At 35.3% G+C, this 7,817-nt stretch overlaps 1 pseudogene; it reads left to right on the top strand.

Annotated features, from left to right (window-relative positions):
- The first annotated feature begins 1,521 nt into the window (after nucleotides 1–1,521).
- LOC118605714 lies at nucleotides 1,522–1,644 on the top strand (annotated as a pseudogene).
- Nucleotides 1,645–7,817: the final 6,173 nt, after the last annotated feature.

Consider the following 7,817-nt stretch of genomic DNA (forward strand, 5'->3'; position numbering starts at 1 on the left):
AAATCACAACACAGAAGCAAATAAGGAACCATAAATAAAAATCAGAGGGAAAATAAAAACCAGTAAAATTAGTCATGCAAATATACCATTATTTAATGCATCTAATGAGGACTCTCAAATAAGAATATGTACCAATAAATCAGAAGTACTTGATGAAAATATTCTGTATTTTAATTTTGGTGAAAATATATGACCTTATATTTATCAAAAACTCATCAAAGTGTACACCTACAAGAGAGAACATTACTGTTTGCAAATTGGAACTCAGTAAACCTGACTTAGTAAAAGAATTATTATTTACAAAAATATTTTTAAAAAGGCTGTGGGACACAGTTAAAGCAAACATTAGAGGGACATTTATGGCTTTAAATGCTTCTAATTTTAAAGAATAAAGGCTGAAAAGAAAATATCTAAAACATCAACTTTAGACAATAGGAAATAAAAGTTGAAAGAGAAGAATAAAAGAGAAATAATAAAATAATTGCTTAAATTAATATGATAGGAAATAAATATTCAGTGACAAGTGCCAACAAGGAGACAAAAGTTGACGTTTTTGGAAAGATTATTCAGTAACCTCAGTAATGTTATCACCAGAACTCATTTGAAAACAACTCAGACAATGAATGACAGCCGCTTCACTAACCATGCTCTGAAAGGAAGTCCACCAGCAGCTGACACATTCTGATAACTCAATACTAACCAATCAAGAAACACTTGCATCTCTATGACTGTGACAATCCTTGAACTCTGTGCTTGCCAAATCCTGTATAACTGTTCTCTGGTTTGCTCAAAGAGACTGTAAGAAGTACAACTTTTTTAGACGGTAGCTTTCAGTTGTAGCTTTCCTCATTTCTTACCATGTACCTCTGGAAAGTTTTCAACAGGCACAAGGCTTTTCCTGCTTTTCTGGACAATAAAGTCAGTACCCTTAATTAGAGAAGGCCCTTGGTGCTCAACTGTAAGCAGTAGCCCAGATACAAATTGACAAAATATTAAAACAATAATTCCTACATTCATTTCAGAGATGTCATGTGTGTACTGAACTTACCACAGTTCCATGGAATCATCCTCTTCTTTCTGTATCCTCCTTCAGATCCCAGCATCTACCTAGTCTCCCAAGCTGGAAATCTGAGCTTTACCCTTAACACCTGTCTCTCTCTGCTTTCCCATATCAATCAATCACCAAGACCTGATCATTTTACCTCCTACAGATGTCTCTAGTTCAGGTGCTCACAACTTTGGCTCCACATTGGAGTCACCTGGACAGCTTTTATAACTAACAATGCTTAGTTTCAATTTTGATTTAAATGGTCTAGGGCAGAAGGGACTGGGCTTCAGGATATTTAAAGCTCCTTAGATGTCCTAATGTGAAATCCAGGTGGCAAACCAAGCCATCTCTCTCCTTACCTTCATCATCACCTTACTTCAGGCCACCACAACTTCTCTCATTGATTATTAAACCATTATTAAGACTAGGTAGGCTACTGGTCTCCAGTGTTATTCACTTTAAACCCATCCTTTTTCTACGGCCATGCTACTCTGACTGAACGAGCCCAATCCTGTCTGATCTCAGAAGCTAAGCAGAGTCAAGTCTGGTTAGTACTTGGATGGGAAACCACCTAGGAAGACCAGATGCTGTAGGCATAAAAAAATAAAAATAAATAAATAAACAAGGGATTGTAAGGTGATAAGGTCTTTGCAATTTGTGAGGTCAACCAAGGGTTGCCTCGCCTAAAAAAAAAAAAGTAAAATAAAATAAAATAAAATAAAATAATTCTCTATATAGCTCTATAGTAGCTATAGATATCTGATGTCTCTCCATCTTTTAAAATAATCTCTTTGCCTTTTAAAATAATCTCTCCACGACTACCAATCAATGAAGGCTAAAGTCTAATCTACTTACAAGTCCCACAGCACCTTTTATCATATGCTCCCTATACAGTGGTTTTTTACTTCATTTCTCATTACTTGGCTTTTTAATACAATCTAGAATCATTACCTTTTTATCATCTTATACTGACAGTGTTGTGCTTTCCCATTTGCCTAAAATGACTTTCTTCATCTCTTTACTAACTGGTAATCTAGTTAGACTTATCTACTAGTTTAAATATTCAAGTGTTCCCTTCTCCAGGAGCTTTCTTGGACTCTCTAAGGCAGATTGAATTGCTCTTTTTTTATGTTCCTTTAATACCCAAACCCTTAATCTTCCTCATTTCCTTTAGCATGTCTTATTATGTCCCTTATGTTTCTGCCTCCATCCATAGGCTATACATTCCTTGAACCTACTCAGAGTTTGGTTCAACCCTTGATATGGTTTGGGTTGATAGGAAATAAAATAATCAATGAAACTAATATTTGTATTTCATTTGTTCATAAAACTTTTGCACACATACATAAAATAGTAATAGAGTTGGACAAATGAGACAGTAGCTAGCCATATAAACATAGTAAAACAGGAACATAGAAAAATCCATTTACTGTATGGAGTATGGAAGATGGATGGAGTGGGCTGGGGTGAGAATTTTCACAGTTAGAATTGGCTGACTAGGAGATCAGCTCCCATCTAGAACTGAACTCATTCCCCCAGTTAAATATATATTTGTTTCATGTGGCCCAAAAGAGGTTTAATTTGAGCTTCTTTCATTCCATACGTTAGCATGTGTTTGCTTTCTAGAATATCAGTTATAGCCACTACGTTTTCGTTTTACAGGCAGAGACTCTGCTAGAAAATCTGTAAGTAGGTAATGATACCTGGTCACAATGCCTTGAATATGGTAAATCCTCCATAACATAATGTACTTACTTTGGCTCTTGTCTATGGGAATCATAGAACCATAAATACCATTGTTTGACTATATGAATCTCAGTGTGAATAGGGAGAGAGAATGAGCTCTTTTGCAGTTTTTTCCTGCCACCAGATTACAATAATCATTAAACTTACCTCTCTGTTATACATTTCAAATCTTTCAGCAGCTTAGTCACCAACCATCTAAATTTTCAAAACTCCAATAAACAACCAAGTCATAGAACTCAGCAAATCTGGAGAATCAGTGGGTGCCAGTGATTTGTACATAACCCATTTCTGTTTGTCTTTTCAATACTTCCTTTTGCTTAAATATTCACTAGAGAAGCACTTGCATGAGCTGCATTCAGGTCTAGCTCTAGCATAGTGGAAATGTAATGTCTAGTACCAAATTCATTAGCACAAAATTATGAAGTAACCAAATAATCTGGTTGCCTTGTAGAGTTCATTATAAAGTGATTCTACATAAATTGTGTGAGAAATGAAAGTGGAGAGTATATGGTATTGCATTTTCAGAGGATATTTGCTTAAAATCATCTCCATGGGATAATGTAAGATTTTAGAGTTATTATTAACTCTTTCAGGTCATCAGGGCAACATTTAGCACACTAAACAGCTACTTTCTCACTAATGTTCTCTGTTAAGTGTTTCCTTAGTGACCTAAATGTACTCATGCACTGTTCCAAAGCTTTTATTAACTTATACATGAACATTTAAAATTTTTTCTCCAGTATAGAAATGTTCCAATTTTCTAAATTTGTTTTTTTCCTCTGAAGCACAGCTTTTTTTCCCCCTTCCTCTAAACCATTATCCATTGATGTAATAAAGCTTTAAAGAAAAAAAAAAATTGAACCCCCTATCTTGGCCCATTAGTGTCTATGAACAATGAGATTGCCCCTGTGATCAAATTCAGCAATGCAGTGTCGTCAATCTCCGACAGGCACTTCTCTTTCTCATGATAGAGGGCAATGTCAGAAAAGATACATGTGTTTAGTTCATGTTAAGGAAAGGCCTGGGTTAGCACTGATTAAAATTGCATCTGATGATGGAAATTACCTAGATCAAGAGTTTCTAAAGAGATAACACTTGCACTTGGTTATCCCCATTTGAAGACATAGGAGTTGGCATATCCAGCTGGATAGAGGACTATGTGCTGGCAGGTCCTCTGAGGCAGGAAATAACAAAAGTTTCTTTTCTTCCCTTCTGCCTTTCTTCTGTGCCTTAGCAATAAGATTGAATATAGGACAACTTCCCCAGATTCCTCCTATTGGAGCAATCGTTCCCAACCTCCATTTGTCTTTGTCACTCTTGGCTAATGACACATATGTGACTTGAGCAACTTTTAGGTACATTCCTGAGGTTATCTATAATTCCAATTCCCCCTCTTTCTTTAAGAAAATCATGGATTGAATTGGATATTGTAGATATAACCACGTCCTCTCATTTCTATTAAAAATTATTTTAAAAACTTGTGATATTTGATATTTTAGCTTTCATTAGTAAAATATTATTTGATACTTCTTTGCAAATGATTTCGAATCATGGTTTCAAGACATAGTAGCTGAGACGTAAAGATTTGATTGATAGCATAGAAATAAAATTTAGATGTCTCTGATTCAAAATTTGTGATACTTCATAACACATGTACATAATCCCTGTCACTTAAATCGTTTAATATAGTCTTTAATTATTCAGTGTCCTTGAAGCATTTTTAATACAAAAAAAGTCCTTCATGACCCTCTACCCTGTGAGTTTCAGTTACAAATTCTTGTGCATTGAAGGACATTGAAGATTATAATTTACCATGTAAGTACATTGTGAACCTTAATTTTATTGATAAACTTACTTCACTTTGCCCACCTGATATTATATTAAATTACTTGTGGGGGTTATAGATTCGCTCAGGGTAGTAATAGAAGACCTGTGTCTTTAACCACTATTCAAACTTAAGTTCTCTCTTGAAGCCTTTAATCATATGCCATATTTATTCAAAAACAACGACCTTCGTTAAAAGACATGATTCAGTCAGAAAGAGAAAAACATGAAAAAGTTTGGTCATTTAAAAAAGTACTATACTCAAAAGTCATGAAACTATTTCTTTAAACCTAGTGTATCATAAAGTGAAGTTTCAAACACTAGTTTTGCTACTTACCAGTTGTGGAGCTAGTTTCCTTATATGTAAAATATTGATAAAAGTAATCACTGTATTAAGTATATTACATGTGAGTGAAAAAATATATATAGTTTATGCAGTTAAATACTTCACTACTGTGGGTCCCAGGCCTGGCTGATCCAGGCTCACAGCCAATAGGACCCCAGACTGAAAATGTTATATTAGTTTAGTAGGACGTCTATGCCTAAAATATGTAAACATAATTCAGCTTATTGTATCACACATGTGTGGCTAAAGGCCACTATTGTACTCTAATATATGTAGAGCCATGTGGTCCCCTGGGAAACAGTAGGGGAGCACAAGAAGTGGATCAGAAGAAGAGCAGAAGCAGAAGTGCTATCCTCGCAATAGAACTGCGCTCCCCGCAATAGAAGTGCGCTCCCTGCAATAAAGTTGGTGCCTGCCATTTCATTCTCATGTTGGTCCCTTGTTCATTTTTCCAACTTGGCATCTTGCCAATGAAACTTCCCTTCTTGATCAGCTCGGTGCTGACAACTACTGTAAATTAATACCAGAATATCACAAATGCCCCAACTGAAGCTTAGATTTGGAGTCAGGAGACCCGACTGCAATTTCTATCTCTCTTCTGCTTAATGTATTACCTGAAAAATTCCCAGAATCCCTCTGGGTCTTACTTTCCATATTTAGCATTGTGATGTTGGTTGATCCCTTCATTGCAAATAGAACACCATCAGAGACTTGGGAGCAAGAGGGAAGGGGCTGCTCGTGAAGAACAGAAATCGGACACCTAGAGGAGCAAACTGGACAAAGGGCACCAAGGACACTAGTCATCAGAGGCTATAATTTTTCTATGGGAATTTGAGACTGTAATTTAATAAAGAGTTTGAGGACCCTAGAGCTACCCTAGGAACTGTGAGTACTCGTCTAAAGCAGAAAAAGCTAGTTCCTGACCTTGTATTCTCAACACGGAAAGTTCCTATTGTACTCTCTGACTGGGTGAAGCTTGGCTGAGGACAGTTAGAAGGTCCCTCTGTCTACTAACCCATACACTACCATAGTGAATAGAGGTGAAAAGGACTCAAAACTATCCCAAAGTATTGTCTTGAGTTTCAGGGAAATGCTATGTTAATTATAAAACCTTTTACAAATTAGATTAGATTATTGGTTTATATTATATAGTTCAATTTACTTAAGATTGCTTTTCCTACTCCATTAATCCTAATCAATAACTAGGATTATCATTAGATTTTTGTTCTATTCAAATAGTATCCAAATTGTGATTTGCCCAGGTAATATGTAGCAAAAGTAATTATTTACAAGAGATTCAATTTAGCTAATCAGAGCCCTGAAAGTATACTGAGATTTAGAAAATTTACTCTAATTGGGTTATAATACTAGTAATGATAAGCATCATTTTCATTATACAATGCCAGTGTTTATTCACTTTTTCAAGTATTCGCAAAAAAAAAAAAATTTTTTTTTGAGTATTTCCTGCAAGATGCCAGTGGTGCTGAGAACTCTGAAGAGTACAAATAATTCCCAAACCATAATATATTCATGTAATGCCATTGTAACTTCCTAACCCAGACATTTAACAGGCTGGTGAGAGGGGGAGAAAGAAATAAAATGCAAATTTCACTAAGGCTTCCTTTCCACTTAATGATGTGCTCTAAAAGAGAACAGAAGGTAGGCAAAGAAAGGAGAAAAGACTCCAAACCACAGATTCAACATGTGAAAACATCAAACCGAATAAAACCCAGAAAAACTCACATCAGTCACAAAATAATCAAACTGATGAAAACCAAAGATGAAAAACAAATCCTGAAGTCAGTCAGAGGATGATAAGAATGACCTATGGATGCATTCTGTAGTTTAGATGAATCTCAAATGCATTATCCCATTATCTTGTCTGAGACAAGCCAGATTCAAATATCTACATACTGTGTGATTCTATTTGTATGGCAGTTTCAAATCTATGCAAAACTATAAGTACAGAAAACATATCAGTGGTTTCTAGGGGCTAGGGTGGAGGGTTGTATTGATTCGAGAGAGACACTAGGGAATTTTTGTGGGTAATGAAACTTGTATAGAATTTAATAATGATGGCAATTGCATGACAGTATGTACTTGTCAAACTTGCAGAATTAAGCACTAAAAAAGCATGAATATGAATGTAAATAATACTTTTAAAAATGTGGTTGTATGTGAAAAAACTGGAGAAAAAAATGGCTTCAAGAGGTAGTAGAATTTGAATTCAATCTTTAAAACTTGATACAGTTAATATGAATCTCAATATTATTTATTTAATAAAAAAATTAACTAGTGCCCAGAGTGCTTAGGGATAAAGTTGCTGTGATTAAACCCTTTTATTTGTGCTTAACTGTACTATGGACAATCTAGTCACAATCCAGGAACTATCACGAGGATTCATGAAATTCAAACCATTTATTTTGTCAGTGAAGGAAGTGAGTCTTGGAGAGGAAATAACTTTCTTAACACATAGTGTGAGGGAAGCTGGAACTGAGAGTCACCTTGAAATTCCTGACTTTGTTATGTCATTAGTCAAGTTTAAAGTCAAAGACTTCTAAATTATGATGGGGTCAAATAGCCTGACACTTCTTTATTTGGCCCAATATTTGTCACCTACCACTTTGGGAATGCCACATTTATCATTCCAATGCTAATATGTCTAAGAAACCCTCATAGCGACCAGCAATGCTCTTCATTATTGCTAGTCATGCTTCTAACATACTTTAGTGTATTTAGCAATATAAATGCAGATTTTTATAGCATTCTCAGCTGAAAGCACTAAAGCTTACATGCTGTCAGTAGAAAGTAGAAATTTTACCTTATATAGTATGGAAACTCTAGCTTACTAAA

The sequence above is a fragment of the Rousettus aegyptiacus genome, unplaced genomic scaffold (genome assembly GCF_014176215.1).
Source record: "Rousettus aegyptiacus isolate mRouAeg1 unplaced genomic scaffold, mRouAeg1.p scaffold_m13_p_7, whole genome shotgun sequence".
In the NCBI taxonomy this organism is placed as follows: Eukaryota; Metazoa; Chordata; class Mammalia; order Chiroptera; family Pteropodidae; genus Rousettus; species Rousettus aegyptiacus.